General features: G+C 36.3%; 1 non-coding gene across 1 annotated transcript; it reads right to left on the reverse strand.

The window, feature by feature from the left end:
- Window positions 1–279: 279 nt before the first annotated feature.
- LOC141625679 (small nucleolar RNA R71) lies at window positions 280–386 on the reverse strand. The gene has a single exon (XR_012535446.1). It is a non-coding gene; the product is annotated as a small nucleolar RNA R71 (small nucleolar RNA).
- Between the last annotated feature and the right edge of the window lie 17,549 nt (window positions 387–17,935).

Raw genomic sequence — 17,935 nt, forward strand, 5'->3', positions numbered from 1 at the left:
AAATCCGCATTTATATAATTAGTTGAGAGAAATAAATTTGGGGGGATGCCTAGTAAAGACCCTCATTCTCATATGTAGACTTTTTGTGACTATTGTGATGCGATTTCTCAAACCGGAGTTACTCAAGACCAAATTCGATGAGTCTTATTTCCTTTTTCTTTGATTGGTACCGCGAAACAATGGTTGAAGAGCCTAGATAAGACTACTCTTAGTATTGATTCTTGGAAGAAACTAGCACTTGCTTTCTATAAGAAATTCTATCCTCCGGAGAAGACTAACATGTTGAGGGCCCAAATCACCGGGTTCAAACAAAGGGATGAGGAATATTTGTATGAATCATGGGAGATATTCAAGGATACTTGTCGATCTTGTCCACAGCATGGACTTAGCGAGTGGTTCCTTGTACAACAATTTTGGAATGGTCTATATGAAGACTCCCGAAATATTCTCAATATGGGATCAAATGGTATGTTCACCGAAGTTGATGACTATCAAACATGGAACAAAATTGAAGAAATGGCGGTCCATAACTCGCAATATAGTAGACCTCGGAAGGCTACTAGAGGAGGACAACATGAGATGGACTCCATTACTCAATTGGGTGCTCAACTTAGTGCTCATATTGATACCATTAATTTGAAGTTTGAGAAGGCCATGGCTAAACTTGAAGACGCCTCCAAATCACCCAAGCAACATGTTAATGCTATTGTGGCATCATCATCAATTCCAAGTGGAGTATGTGAGAGTTGTGGAACTTTGGGACATGGCCAAAGTGAATGTAGGGGAACAAGTGAATGCTTTCCAAGCATACAAAAGTGGCACCCCTTATTCCAACTATTACAATGACAATACCAAATTCCACCCCAATCTTTCATACAAAAGTCAAAATGTTCAAAACCCTCAAACATACACCCCACCTCCAATGAGAAACCAAGCTAAAAGACCCTTTTACATTCAAAACCAAAGTTATCAAAATCAACCTCCATACAATCAAACAAATGACCAAGGTTTTGATGTTCAAAAAGCGGTCCTCCAAATGCAAAAGAACCAACAAGAGTTTTTCACTCAAATACAAAAGGATAGCCAAGCAAAAGACATCACCATCAACAACATACTAGCTCACACAAAGATGTTGGAAACCCAAATGTCTCAATTAGCATCTTCTAGTTCTCAAAGACAAAAGGGGCAATTACCACCTCAAGGTAATCCCTCAAGACATGAGTCGGTGAGTGCCATCCATTTGAGGAGTGGTACAAGGTATGAAGGGCCTAAGAGGCCCATTGATGAAGATGTTGTGAATGCTAGTAACAAGGAAAGAGTTGAAAACTCTTAGAGAGAAGAAGAACCCACCACTATTCAAGAAGTTTCAAAGAAGAAGAATGAAGAGAAAGCTAAGGAGAAAGAGCCTATTGTGATTAGGCTTCCATTTCCAAGTCGTCAGGCAAAGCCTAAGTTCGATAAACAACTTGGAAAGTTCATGGAGATTATGAAGAACTTGGAAGTCTCAATCCCATTCACCGAATTGATTAACCATGTTCCGGCCTATGCGAAATATATGAAATATATTCTTACAAAGAAGAAATCTATCCGGAAGCTAGAGACTATTGCGTTCACTAAGGTGAGTAGTGCCATCCTACAAGGAAGTTCACCTCCAAAACTTAAGGAACCAGGAAGTTTCTCTATTCCATGCACCATTGGCGACACTACAATCAACAAAGCTCTATGTGACCTTGGAGCAAGTGTAAGTGTCATGCCATACTTGGTATGCAAAAGGCTAGGAATGGGAGAACTCAAGTGCACTAATATCACACTTAAAATGGCGGATCGGTCAACGAAGACATCTTTAGGGGTATGGGAGGATGTGCCGGTAAGAATTGGCAAGTTCTTCATCCCGGTGGACTTTGTTATTGTTGACATGGAGGAAGACTCCAACATTCCTATTATTTTAGGAAGACCATTATTACACACCGTGGGAGCGGGGATTGATGTGAAATATGGAGAGCTCACACTTGAAGTGGGAGATGAAACAATCACTTTTAACCTTGACAAGACAATGAGAGCTCCCCGCTTACATGAGCCATGTTTCATGATTGATCATTATAGCCGAGAAAGTGATAGGAAGAAGTTGGCATCTCAATACAAAGGACAAGCTATGGGTAAAGAATCACCACCCATATGGGAGAAGAAAGTGGATAATCTCCAAGATGCTCCATCCAAAGAGCAAGAAAGTTTAAACAAGAATGAGAGCTTGAATAGCTCACCACCACTCATGACAAGAGAAAAAGAATGCCTCACCGGCCATAATAACAAGAAGGAAGAGGAGTTGTTCTCATGAACTCATGATACTATTGGGAAGCAAGCTAATGAAGTATGCGGTTTATGGGATGATGAGTTTGAAGGATTATTCAATCCTTATATTGGTAATGCTATGACCCAAGACCAAGGCTTTGGTGATCATGTTAACTCAAATCATCACAATGAAGAAAAACATATGCAAAGGTCTATTGAAGATCTTTATAATGACAATGAACAAGCCTTCGACTACTTCTTCAAGGTGTTGAGCAACATCAACAACACCTTGGCTATGGCTCCTTGACAACTCATACATGAATGAGAGTTTGGTGGAGTCCTCCCTAAACCACCATTTGTAAATATTCTAACCCCTTAACTTAGACTTTACTTATTGTATTGCATTTTTGTCAATTTTTGGATTTACCATTTTACTTTGATCAAGATTATCATTTTGAGAGAAAGTGAGGGAGGGACTTATATGTTTCTTCATGTGTAGTGTTTTGATTAGTGTGGGGATAGCAATTGCCTAGGCTATTCAAGCTTTCGTAGTGCCCCCACAATGAAGACCAAAGGAACGAAGACGGAATGACTTGGGTTATGAAAATACCCACGGGTGGAACTGAACCCGTGAGGTACAAGAGCAACCCGAGCGTCTCAAGAAGAAGCCGCTCGTCTTGGGTGAAAATCCGAGCGTCTTGACTAGAATCCGCTCGTCCTGGTAGAGCTGAAAAGGAAAAATTTGCACTGGTATGAATCCGAGCGTCTCCTCAGGAATCCGCTCGTCTCAACCAAAAGACGCTCGTCTCAATAAAGATCCGCTCATCTTGGTTTTATCAGAATATGTGATTTCACCCTGACCTTGAATCCAAGCGTCCTCAAAAGAATCTGCTCGTCTTCAGGCACAATACGCTCCTCTCCTGCTGAAGACACTCGTCTCAGCACGGGTTACATTTTATAAAGCTGACTGGGCAACAATCCGAGCGTCCCGTGCTGCAGACGCTCGTCTCCCTCTACTGCAGTTCAAAAACACGGGATTAAAACCCCCTTTCTCATTTCATTTCCTTCATTCAAAACATAAACACACACTCATAACTCTCAAAACCCTCAATTCCTCCATCCATAAAAATCAATTTTCTCAACCAAATTCACCCAAATCAATTCCAAACTTCCTCAAAACTCAAACAAATCGCTCCTCTATCAACAAAAAAACCATTCAAACATCCAAATCCTCAAAAACTGAATCGATTTTCTAGGGTTAAAGGCAAATTTCGAAAATCCTAAATCGATTTGGGATTCATTGAAGCTTGAGGATACTAGAAGAACTCAATCAAATCATTGGTTGTTGATACATACAAGGAGAAGAACAATGGCTAGGACTAAGGGTTGAATCAAGGCACCTACAAAACCAAACCTTTCCAAAAGGCAACAAGCACTTCAAGCTTCAAAGGCTTTGGTGGTTCAACAAGCAAGAATGGAAATTCAAGAACCTCTTATTCCTATGGTGGGAGCTACTACTTCTATCCCGGTTATTGAGCAACTAGAAAAATATCCGGAGGTAACTTTCACATCCGACTCTCATAGGAAAAATTTTGTGTCTCTTGCTAAGAAATCGATTTTACGCACCAAGTTTATTTGCCAAGATGCCTTGACCAAATTGGGTGTCCTTAAAAGGACCAAGAACTTCTTTGAGTCTATGGGGTTCCTTATATTGTTTAATATGCAAGAATTGACCTACCCCTCCCTCACCTTGGAATTTCTAAGTTCATTGTAAGTTACAAAGGTGGAGACTCGAACGAACATTGAATTCCGCCTTGAGAATGTGGATAGGAAGATGTACTTTAATGAGTTTGGCAAAGTTTTCGGTCTTGATAATGACTCGACTTATGTGAAGAAGCCTTCAACAAAATATGATCCCGCCCCTTTGTGGAAAGCTATTACCGAGAGGAAATTCGAGTCCTTCCATGAATGTCGTGCCCTTTATGTTCATCACCCGGGCATAAGGGAGTGACACAAGGTTGTGGGAAATACTCTTATTGCTAGGAAGGGGACTAATCACTTCACTGAACTTGATTTCATCTATCTCGAGTCAACCCTGAATGTCGAAAAGAAGTTCACCAAGAAATACAATATCCTTCAACATTTAATCGAAAGGTGGCTTAATATCGATCATGGCAAGGAAGGCGCGGCCTTTATAGTAAACGGGGTATTGGTAACGTGGTTGGCAAAGGACTTCAACCGGAATTTCAACAAAGATGACACTTATAAGCCGGTAAAGGGAGGCCCCTCATTGATCTAGCCACTATGATTCACAAATTCCATTGGGTCCAGAACGACAATCTTGACAACAAATCTGAGTGGCTTACAAAAGATGCCAAGTCCTTCATTCTACCGAACAAAATTTGCCGACTAAATGTCCGAAGCCCGCACTATCTTCTCCCACTCTCCGAGGAAGCCGAGTCCATAATGCAACACTATAGGGAGGCCATTGCCGAGCCCTCCTCCTCTATTATCACTCCATCCTATCTGTTCACCTACCATGAATTCCGACCCGAAAATGTTACGGTGGGGAATGATTACTTGACTCTTTTGATGCAATAAATGCATAAGCAAGCCCATGAAGACCGAGTCAATGCATATAGAGCTCAATATACACCCCTCTTACACCTAGCTAGACAAGGAGTTCTTGACCCATCATGTCCTTTGCCTAGTTGGGCGGATAGGGAAGTTTTCTTTCCTAATGCTCCTAGGGATGCTATCATGGGTGATGAGGAGGTTGTTGTTGAGAGTGGTGATAAAGAAGAAGAAGAAGGTGAAGAAGAAGAGGGAAGTGAGGAAGAAGAAGAAAGCTCAAGTGATAGTGGTGAAGCCTCCGGGTCTATGGAGGTACATGATGACAATGATGCTAGTGAGAATGATGATGATGATGATGACGATGGAGATGGTAGTGATTTCGCTATGGGCGACGATTGAGGATTAACAAGCTCTTTGGAGGATGTCACAATACATTGTGAGTCTCCTACACCTCCTTTATCTTTGTTCATTTCTCTTGTTTTTTAATTTATTCTTGATCATGAGTATTGAGTCCTAGCACCACATAGAGGACTCCCACCTCGGTCTCATTGAGGTGTCTTTTATTGTTCCCACATGAAAAATCCAAAATGACAATTTTAGTTGCATGCATAGCATTTTTATGCTTGAACTCCCTCACTCTCACTTGGTTTGGGGAAGTTTAAGCATACGCATTGGGAGTTAGTTTAACTTATGCTCTCCAACCAAACAAAAATTCATGCATCATATAGCATAGCTTAGTTTGCATTCACTTTTGTATATATATCATATAGTTTGCATTTAGCTTAGGAATCATGCATTTTCGTATAGCTTGCATAATTTCCTATCGTATTGGCCATTGAGGACAATGCCCATACTAGTGTGGGGATGGGAAATTCTAACATGACTTATAAAACAAAAATGATAAAAATTGAAAAATTTTGAAAAATAAAAAAACATGTCCTTTTCATTCATAAAAGCATAAAAACCATAAAAATTTGAAAAATGCAAAAACCCAAAAACATGTTCATTTCCCTTATAGTTTAGAAATGTATATATTGTATATACTTGTTTGCTTGTTTGTCTATCCTTTTTCACATTGATCGACTACGCCACATCCGAGACATGAAGATATTGAATACCACATGGTATGATCTTTCCAATCTCCTTTTTCCTCTTTATGTTAATGACTATGTGGCTTTATTTTAATTGATGCGGTATATACCAATGTGAATTTAGGTTTTGCATTTAGATTATATGGCATACTAGTTCGTAGAAGCATATGCATTAGGTTGTATAAATGTTAGTTGCATAATGGCATATAGTTGCATTTAGGAACAATTTTGTGAAAGCATCTATTTGGGAAACTTGACAAGTGTATATAGGCCCTTGTAGATACTTTTTCTTCTTGAGACTTTGCTTGTTAGAATACGTGTAAAACACCCTAGGATGTGTCATGCTAGTATCCTTTGACCCATGGATTAAGGCTTAGTCAAGAGTACCTTCTGGTGTGATAACTCCTTGGCTACCGTTTATTCCAAGGTGACCCTTGAAACCATGCAACCATCATCCATGTTCTACCACATTTTGTCATCAAAAAGGGAATGGGAACAAAAATTATTCAAATTTGAGTTGAAGAATTGAAATGAAAGTCAAAAAGTTTACAAATGCATCAACAGGAAAGAGGAGTAACAAAAATGAAAACTCCTATGCTTAAAATACAAGCACCCTCACTAGAAATGGGTTAGCTTTGAAATTGTTCAAAAGAAAATGCAAGAAATAGTTGAAATTGTCAAGTATTGAAATGCCAAACATCGAAAGAAATGGCAAAAAGAAAGTGTTCTCAAAATGTCAAATGCCACAAGAAATTGGGGGGAATAACAACAACAAAAGCAAACTCCTACATGAAATTAAAATTCTATTGATCCCTTTTCCATCGTATCCACTTTTGTGCATGGTAGAGAGGGGACGACCCTTCTTCTTGTCTAGGCAAGAAGGGAAATTCCGCGATCCTCCAGTGTTTCTATCACCATAGGGAGTCTACTCTTGACTAAAGCATTTAACTATTGAGGACAAAGGTACCCTAGCTTGACACAACTTGGAGGTGATCTACTGGTAACCTTCTAGGCTTTGTAGTTTGAAGAAACCGTATCTATGATGGAATGTGTACCCTTAGATTGCTTCTCTTGTAGATAATTTCCGCCACTTAGATGAGGAAAGTGGCTATTCATTTTTGTAGGTACATCCATTACTTGTTTTATGTGCTTTAATGATTGGATGTATCGCCATTTTGGCAAGCCCTACCTTGGCTTGCAAGAAGGCATCCTACCTCATGGTTGTCTTGTTGTGAGTTGAAGGGGCGGAGTGAGACCCGCTAATTATCTCACATCGGCTATATTAGTAGGTTAGGTTTAATAAAGATCCTAGTTTTTGTCACCTCTTTACTCGGGACGAGCAAAGGTTCGGTTTGGGGATGTTTGATGTGACTCATATTTGAGCACATTTAGTCCCCGAATTAGCCTCGTTCCTATGCTTTATAGTGCATAATTGGATCATTTACTATCTTTAGTTCCCCATTTTGCATATTCTTTGAGGTTTTGTTCCCTTGGTAGGAGAGGAGTGCAAACCTTGCATTTACATGGAGAAATGGAGCTAAATTGATCGCATCTAATGACCAAGCATCAAAGGGAAGACGATACTAGAAGGGCCTATGTAGATAATAAATTGAAACGGGCAATGACGAAAGGATCCTTGCATCCCCGGATTGATCCTCGCGGATTATGAAGGAAGAATAGAAGAAATGTTGTCTGCCAAGGGATCCAAGAGGATCACAGAGGATACGAGTGTCTCCCCACCACCATCCGACCGTCTCCCCACCACCATCCGACCGTCCCGTGACCAAGACGCTCATCCTGAAGCAAGAAGATCTGAGAGTCTCCCTTGACCATCCACTCGGATCGTACCTACAGGAGAAGCTACTGACCACGAAACATCAAATCAGCAAGCAAGCCAAGGCAACACCACACCCATCTCAGGAACCAGCGAAATTGAGCTAAGTTTAGTGGCCAATAAGTATGAGTACAAGCCCAAACACCAGATGCCACTATGGCTAGCTGGTTGGTCACTAAATTAGGCTCAGAAAAGTCCTAGGGGTCCAAAGAAAAATGACAATGCAAGTCCCAGAAACCCAAGCTGGACAGAACTGCAGCAAATGACAAACAACTAAAGTAACCTTTCCATTTTTGGCTAAACAGTAGGGAAAAAGCCATCAAAGGACTTTTGGCTTGTCTCACCCTTTACCAGGTGCAACTAAAGCCAACTCTGATGCCAAGGACCCACTCATTTCGTCCTCAAGTGCCTACATTCAACAGAAAAGCCAAAGCAATGCGAGAAAGGACCACGAAACACATCCTTTGTCACTGCATTTCTCTTTTGTTTTCATTCCAGTTTACAATTAAGATCTTTTAAACCATTGTAATATTTTATTTGGACTCTTACCAGCATGTGAGGAAGGATCCTGACCCTTGGATGTAGTTTCCTTTCAAGTTTGTAACCTAAAAGGGCCTATATAAGGACCTCAACTCAGACTATTGGACGCAGCTGATTTTATGAATGAAACCTGAGAATTCTCTCAAATTTAAACCTCTTAATCTTGTGCTTAGTCTGTAGATTAGAGTCAGGCTTGATAATAATCTGTGCTTAGACTGTGGTTATTGATTAAGTACCTGTTAGTAGAGTCTAAACTTTCCTGTGCTGAGTCTGTGGTTTGTTTAGCTTTGCTGTTTGCTTCAGTTAAGTCTTTCCTGTGTTAATGTAACACCCCTGATTTTCGGCAAAATTAAAACTAACCTTTACATATAAAATGCGCCGAAATACAGAGATATTATAATTAATATACAATGTTTTTCTGACAAAATGTCTCTTAAAATAAAATTACAAAATGAACTAAAACTTTTACAAGGTCTTTAAATAAAAACTTGTCTTGAAATAAAATCCTTTTTGAACAGCAGCGGAAGACCTGAAAGCAAAACCGGAAGATTTAGAAAGGAACTACCCTCATGACGAGTAGCCCCGAAGGGAGAAAACACGTCGGAACTCGAGTAATGAGATAATACCTCAATATAAGCACTTAGTTTTGGCCATGGCGTGGAAACACAGACATGTAAAAATAAAAACAAACAAAGAGAATAATAAAAAACACTCCCCATTAACTAATCTGAACCTCATACTAATTCCATACTATTCCTTTAATATAATAGTCATCTCTCGCCACCATAGCTAAACAAATCTCAACTCACTACTCCGTCCTACTCATTACTCCGTCTTACTCATAAAATAATACTCCAAAGTAACCAAATATCGTATTCTTATCGTCGAACCTAAGCCAAGGACAAGGGGTGAGTGGCGGCGGATAAGACCGCGAAACAATATTTCCATCTCAATATCGATTTCAAACTCAAATAACTCAATAACCATGGTCACTTTGGACCATAAACATAACTCGGCTCAAAGGCCCCAGAACTCATAACTCAATACCAGTAACCAATTTCAATCTCAATTTCAATATCGATATTGTCAAAGGTTCAAAGAACCGTTTTCAACACTTAGAGTAAAACTCGAAGCTACTCACCCACGTGTCTCGGTCAAAGAATCGACAATTTAAATACAATACAAAATAACAAACCCACTCTTAATATTTTAAAACCAAACAGCTCAAACGTTTCAATTCGCGGTTCATAATATTCATCGACAAGTATAGGCAATCTAATATCACTAACCGAAATAGGAGAACAACCGCCTTCGTTAAATAAGCAACACAAAATTGTATTCAAAGATCCAATCAATGCAAATTGCCAAAGCACGTCCCCTCCTCCATATTCTCATTGAAACTTGGCATACAAAATCAACGACTAATAAATCCCTGACATTAATCCTTAAATTTCCGAAATCTTACTACTACCATGACATGCATACTATTATCCTCCTATTTAACCAATATCAACCACCCCTTTAACTAACAACTCAATAGACATTAGAATATATTACTAGTAATATAAATAATCACAATAGTTCAGTAATCAAATACGACAACGAGAATAATCACATAACACCCACTCAAACAACCCCGGACAATAGTAATAATAATAGGATCGGTAGAATCGTGTTACCTTAAAACTCGTGAATCAGTCAGAAAACAATTTAAGGATGTCGCTCCAAAATAATTATCATCAACAAAGTTTAGCAAGATAAGATCAAACATGGCTCTCGGCAGAGACTAGCTAAAGGAATCTTGTGGAAGGAAGATGATTGATAAGTAATTACTAGCAAGATGATGTTAACACACGATATAAAGGAGGCAATTGGTAAAATTAAGGTTTTAAAACAAGTGATAAAGAAAATATCTAGTTTAAGGCTAATAAATAAATAAATATGGTTTAAGTATATAAAATATAAAGAAAGCCTATAAAACAAGTTTATGGTCAACGGAATTCAAGAGTAAGGAAACATATGTAACAAGGTATTATAATCTTTTTTTAAAAATAAGAGTTGTAGTTTATGTTTTTATTTTAAATTCTCAAAATAAGTTTCCAAGATACATAGATGACACACAAGACAAAATTAATAAACTATTTAAACTTAATAGTATTTAAAATTTAATATTAATTATGACAATAATTGGAGTATTATAATCTTCCCCTCTTAAAAGAAACTTCGTCCCCGAAGTTTAAGTTTAGAAATCAAAGACAATACTTTAAAATTTGAGTGGTATTACACTCCACCCTCCTTAAAATAAAGTTCGTCCTCGAAAGAAAAATTTTCAAAATGATAAAATGACAACTCAAAATTTAAGAAGTGTTTAAAAAGTTAAAAGATCGGTGCTAAGATGTGACGATCTCAGAACCTGACCAAGAAAGAACCCGCTCTGATACCAATTGTAACACCCCCGATTTTGGCAAAATTAAAACTAACTTTTACATATAAAATGCGCCAAATACAGAGATACTATTATTAATATAAAAAGTTTTTGGACAAAATGTCTCTTAAAATAAAATTACAAAATGAACTAAAACTTTTACAAGGTCTTTAAATAAAAACTTGTCTTGAAATAAAATCATTTTTGAACGAGCGGAAGACCGAAAGCAAAACCGAGGAAGACGAGAAAGGAACTACCCCCATGACGAGTAGCCCTGAAGGGAGAAAACACGTCAGCCGGAAAGCTGAGTAACAGATAATACATCAATATAAGCAGCTTAGTTTTGGCCATGGCGTGGAAACACAGACATGTAAAAATAAAAACAAACAAAGAGAATAATAAAAAACACTCCCCATTAACTAATCTGAACCTCATACTAATTCCATACTATTCCTTTAATATAATAGTCATCTCTCGCCACCATAGCTAAACAAATCTCAACTCACTACTTTGTCCTACTCATTACTCCGTCTTACTCATAAAATAATACTCCAAAGTAACCAAATATCGTATTCTTATCGTCGAACCTAAGCCAAGGACAAGGGGTGAGTGAACTGGCGGATAAGACCGCGAAACAATATTTCCATCTCAATATCGATTTCAAACTCAAATAACTCAATAACCATGGTCACTTTGGACCATAAACATAACTCGGCTCAAAGGCCCCAGAACTCATAACTCAATACCAGTAACCAATTTCAATCTCAATTTCAATATCGATATTGTCAAAGGTTCAAAGAACCGTTTTCAACACTTAGAGTAAAACTCAAAGCTACTCACCCACGTGTCTCGGTCAAAGAATCGACAATTTAAATACAATACAAAATAACAAACCCACTCTTAATATTTTAAAACCAAACAGCTCAAACGTTTCAATTCGCGGTTCATAATATTCATCGACAAGTATAGGCAATCTAATATCACTAACCGAAATAGGAGAACAACCGCCTTCGTTAAATAAGCAACACAAAATTGTATTCAAAGATCCAATCAATGCAAATTGCCAAAGCACGTCCCCTCCTCCATATTCTCATTGAAACTTGGCATACAAAATCAACGACTAATAAATCCCTGACATTAATCCTTAAATTTCCGAAATCTTACTACTACCATGACATGCATACTATTATCCTCCTATTTAACCAATATCAACCACCCCTTTAACTAACAACTCAATAGACATTAGAATATATTACTAGTAATATAAATAATCACAATAGTTCAGTAATCAAATACGACAACGAGAATAATCACATAACACCCACTCAAACAACCCCGGACAATAGTAATAATAATAGGATCGGTAGAATCGTGTTACCTTAAAACTCGTGAATCAGTCCGAAAACAATTTAAGGATATCGCTCCAAAATAATTATCATCAACAAAGTTTAGCAAGATAAGATCAAACATGGCTCTCGGCAGAGACTAGCTAAAGGAATCTTGTGGAAGGAAGATGATTGATAAGTAATTACTAGCAAGATGATGTTAACACACGATATAAAGGAGGCAATTGGTAAAATTAAGGTTTTAAAACAAGTGATAAAGAAAATATCTAGTTTAAGGCTAATAAATAAATAAATATGGTTTAAGTATATAAAATATAAAGAAAGCCTATAAAACAAGTTTATGGTCAACGGAATTCAAGAGTAAGGAAACATATGTAACAAGGTATTATAATCTTTTTTTAAAAATAAGAGTTGTAGTTTTTATTTTTATTTTAAATTCTCAAAATAAGTTTCCAAGATACATAGATGACACAACAGACAAAATTAATAAACTATTTAAACTTAATAGTATTTAAAATTTAATATTAATTATGACAATAATTGGAGTATTATAATCTTCCCCTCTTAAAAGAAACTTCGTCCCCGAAGTTTAAGTTTAGAAATCAAAGACAATACTTTAAAATTTGAGTGGTATTACACTCCACCCTCCTTAAAATAAAGTTCGTCCTCGAAAGAAAAATTTTCAAAATGATAAAATGACAACTCAAAATTTAAGAAGTGTTTAAAAAGTTAAAAGATCGGTGCTAAGATGTGACGATCTCAGCACCTGACCAAGAAAGAACCCGCTCTGATACCAATTGTAACACCCCTGATTTTCGGCAAAATTAAAACTAACTTTTACATATAAAATGCGCCGAAATACAGAGATACTATTATTAATATAAAAAAGTTTTTCGGACAAAATGTCTCTTAAAATAAAATTACAAAATGAACTAAAACTTTTACAAGGTCTTTAAATAAAAACTTGTCTTGAAATAAAATCATTTTTGAACAAAGCGGAAGACCGAAAGCAAAACCGAGGAAGACAGAAAGGAACTACCCCCATGACGAGTAGCCCGAAGGGAGAAAACACGTCGGTAGGAAAAGCCGAGTAACGAGATAATACATCAATATAAGCGACTTAGTTTTGGCCATGGCGTGGAAACACAGAGACATGTAAAAATAAAAACAAACAAAGAGAATAATAAAAAACACTCCCCATTAACTAATCTGAACCTCATACTAATTCCATACTATTCCTTTAATATAATAGTCATCTCTCGCCACCATAGCTAAACAAATCTCAACTCACTACTTTGTCCTACTCATTACTCCGTCTTACTCATAAAATAATACTCCAAAGTAACCAAATATCGTATTCTTATCGTCGAACCTAAGCCAAGGACAAGGGGTGAGTGAACCGGCGGATAAGACCGCGAAACAATATTTCCATCTCAATATCGATTTCAAACTCAAATAACTCAATAACCATGGTCACTTTGGACCATAAACATAACTCGGCTCAAAGGCCCGTAACTCATAACTCAATACCAAGTAACCAATTTCAATCTCAATTTCAATATCGATATTGTCAAAGGTTCAAAGAACCGTTTTCAACACTTAGAGTAAAACTCAAAGCTACTCACCCACGTGTCTCGGTCAAAGAATCGACAATTTAAATACAATACAAAATAACAAACCCACTCTTAATATTTTAAAACCAAACATGACTCTAACGTTTCAATTCGCGGTTCATAATATTCATCGACAAGTATAGGCAATCTAATATCACTAACCGAAATAGGAGAACAACCGCCTTCGTTAAATAAGCAACACAAAATTGTATTCAAAGATCCAATCAATGCAAATTGCCAAAGCACGTCCCCTCCTCCATATTCTCATTGAAACTTGGCATACAAAATCAACGACTAATAAATCCACGACATTAATCCTTAAATTTCCGAAATCTTACTACTACCATGACATGCATACTATTATCCTCCTATTTAACCAATATCAACCACCCCTTTAACTAACAACTCAATAGACATTAGAATATATTACTAGTAATATAAATAATCACAATAGTTCAGTAATCAAATACGACAACGAGAATAATCACATAACACCCACTCAAACAACCCTAGGACAATAGTAATAATAATAGGATCGGTAGAATCGTGTTACCTTAAAACTCGTGAATCAATCGAAAACAATTTAAGGATATCGCTCCAAAATAATTATCATCAACAAAGTTTAGCAAGATAAGATCAAACATGGCTCTCGGCAGAGACTAGCTAAAGGAATCTTGTGGAAGGAAGATGATTGATAAGTAATTACTAGCAAGATGATGTTAACACACGATATAAAGGAGGAAATTGGTAAAATTAAGGTTTTAAAACAAGTGATAAAGAAAATATCTAGTTTAAGGCTAATAAATAAATAAATATGGTTTAAGTATATAAAATATAAAGAAAGCCTATAAAACAAGTTTATGGTCAACGGAATTCAAGAGTAAGGAAACATATGTAACAAGGTATTATAATCTTTTTTTAAAAATAAGAGTTGTAGTTTATGTTTTTATTTTAAATTCTCAAAATAAGTTTCCAAGATACATAGATGACACAATGAGACAAAATTAATAAACTATTTAAACTTAATAGTATTTAAAATTTAATATTAATTATGACAATAATTGGAGTATTATAATCTTCCCCTCTTAAAAGAAACTTCGTCCCCGAAGTTTAAGTTTAGAAATCAAAGACAATACTTTAAAATTTGAGTGGTATTACACTCTACCCTCCTTAAAATAAAGTTCGTCCTCGAAAGAAAAATTTTCAAAATGATAAAATGACAACTCAAAATTTAAGAAGTGTTTAAAAAGTTAAAAGATCGGTGCTAAGATGTGACGATCTCAGCACCTGACCAAGAAAGAACCCGCTCTGATACCAATTGTAACACCCCTGATTTTCGGCAAAATTAAAACTAACTTTTACATATAAAATGCGCCGAAATACAGAGATATTATAATTAATATACAAAGTTTTTCTGACAAAATGTCTCTTAAAATAAAATTACAAAATGCACTAAAAATTTTACAAGGTCTTTAAATAAAAACTTGTGTTGAAATAAAATCCTTTTTGAACAGAAATGGAAGACCGAAAGTAAAACCGAGGAAGACAGAAAGGAACTACCCCCATGACGAGTAGCCCGAAGGGAGAAAACACGTCGGTAGAAAAGCTAAGTAATGAGATAATACCTCAATATAAGCGACTTAGTTTTGGTCATGGCGTGGAAACACAGACATGTAAAAATAAAAACAAACAAAGAGAATAATAAAAAACACTCCCCATAAACTAATCTGAACCTCATACTAATTCCATACTATTCCTTTAATATAATAGTCATCTCTCGCCACCATAGCTAAACAAATCTCAACTCACTACTTCGTCCTACTCATTACTCCGTCTTACTCATAAAATAATACTCCAAAGTAACCAAATATCGTATTCTTATCGTCGAACCTAAGCCAAGGACAAGGGGTGAGTGAACTGGCGGATAAGACCGCGAAACAATATTTCCATCTCAATATCGATTTCAAACTCAAATAACTCAATAACCATGGTCACTTTGGACCATAAACATAACTCGGCTCAAAGGCCCCAGAACTCATAACTCAATACCAGTAACCAATTTCAATCTCAATTTCAATATCGATATTGTCAAAGGTTCAAAGAACCGTTTTCAACACTTAGAGTAAAACTCAAAGCTACTCACCCACGTGTCTCGGTCAAAGAATCGACAATTTAAATACAATACAAAATAACAAACCCACTCTTAATATTTTAAAACCAAACAGCTCAAACGTTTCAATTCGCGGTTCATAATATTCATCGACAAGTATAGGCAATCTAATATCACTAACCGAAATAGGAGAACAACCGCCTTCGTTAAATAAGCAACACAAAATTGTATTCAAAGAGCCAATCAATGCAAATTGCCAAAGCACGTCCCCTCCTCCATATTCTCATTGAAACTTGGCATACAAAATCAACGACTAATAAATCCCTGACATTAATCCTTAAATTTCCGAAATCTTACTACTACCATGACATGCATACTATTATCCTCCTATTTAACCAATATCAACCACCCCTTTAACTAACAACTCAATAGACATTAGAATATATTACTAGTAATATAAATAATCACAATAGTTCAGTAATCAAATACGACAACGAGAATAATCACATAACACCCACTCAAACAACCCCGGACAATAGTAATAATAATAGGATCGGTAGAATCGTGTTACCTTAAAACTCGTGAATCATCGAAAACAATTTAAGGATATCGCTCCAAAATAATTATCATCAACAAAGTTTAGCAAGATAAGATCAAACATGGCTCTCGGCAGAGACTAGCTAAAGGAATCTTGTGGAAGGAAGATGATTGATAAGTAATTACTAGCAAGATGATGTTAACACACGATATAAAGGAGGCAATTGGTAAAATTAAGGTTTTAAAACAAGTGATAAAGAAAATATCTAGTTTAAGGCTAATAAATAAATAAATATGGTTTAAGTATATAAAATATAAAGAAAGCCTATAAAACAAGTTTATGGTCAACGGAATTCAAGAGTAAGGAAACATATGTAACAAGGTATTATAATCTTTTTTTAAAAATAAGAGTTGTAGTTTATGTTTTTATTTTAAATTCTCAAAATAAGTTTCCAAGATACATAGATGACACAACAGACAAAATTAATAAACTATTTAAACTTAATAGTATTTAAAATTTAATATTAATTATGACAATAATTGGAGTATTATAATCTTCCCCTCTTAAAAGAAACTTCGTCCCCGAAGTTTAAGTTTAGAAATCAAAGACAATACTTTAAAATTTGAGTGGTATTACACTCCACCCTCCTTAAAATAAAGTTCGTCCTCGAAAGAAAAATTTTCAAAATGATAAAATGACAACTCAAAATTTAAGAAGTGTTTAAAAAGTTAAAAGATCGGTGCTAAGATGTGACGATCTCAGCACCTGACCAAGAAAGAACCCGCTCTGATACCAATTGTAACACCCCTGATTTTCGGCAAAATTAAAACTAACTTTTACATATAAAATGCGCCGAAATACAGAGATACTATTATTAATATAAAAAAGTTTTTCGGACAAAATGTCTCTTAAAATAAAATTACAAAATGAACTAAAACTTTTACAAGGTCTTTAAATAAAAACTTGTCTTGAAATAAAATCATTTTTGAACAGCAGCGGAAGACCTGAAAGCAAAACCAGAAGACAGAAAGGAACTACCCCCATGACGAGTAGCCCTGAAGGGAGAAAACACGTCAGCCGGAAAGCTGAGTAACAGATAATACATCAATATAAGCAGCTTAGTTTTGGCCATGGCGTGGAAACACAGACATGTAAAAATAAAAACAAACAAAGAGAATAATAAAAAACACTCCCCATTAACTAATCTGAACCTCATACTAATTCCATACTATTCCTTTAATATAATAGTCATCTCTCGCCACCATAGCTAAACAAATCTCAACTCACTACTTCGTCCTACTCATTACTCCGTCTTACTCATAAAATAATACTCCAAAGTAACCAAATATCGTATTCTTATCGTCGAACCTAAGCCAAGGACAAGGGGTGAGTGAACTGGCGGATAAGACCGCGAAACAATATTTCCATCTCAATATCGATTTCAAACTCAAATAACTCAATAACCATGGTCACTTTGGACCATAAACATAACTCGGCTCAAAGGCCCCAGAACTCATAACTCAATACCAGTAACCAATTTCAATCTCAATTTCAATATCGATATTGTCAAAGGTT

The sequence above is a fragment of the Silene latifolia genome, chromosome X, assembly GCF_048544455.1.
Source record: "Silene latifolia isolate original U9 population chromosome X, ASM4854445v1, whole genome shotgun sequence".
Lineage (NCBI taxonomy): Eukaryota > Viridiplantae > Streptophyta > Magnoliopsida > Caryophyllales > Caryophyllaceae > Silene > Silene latifolia.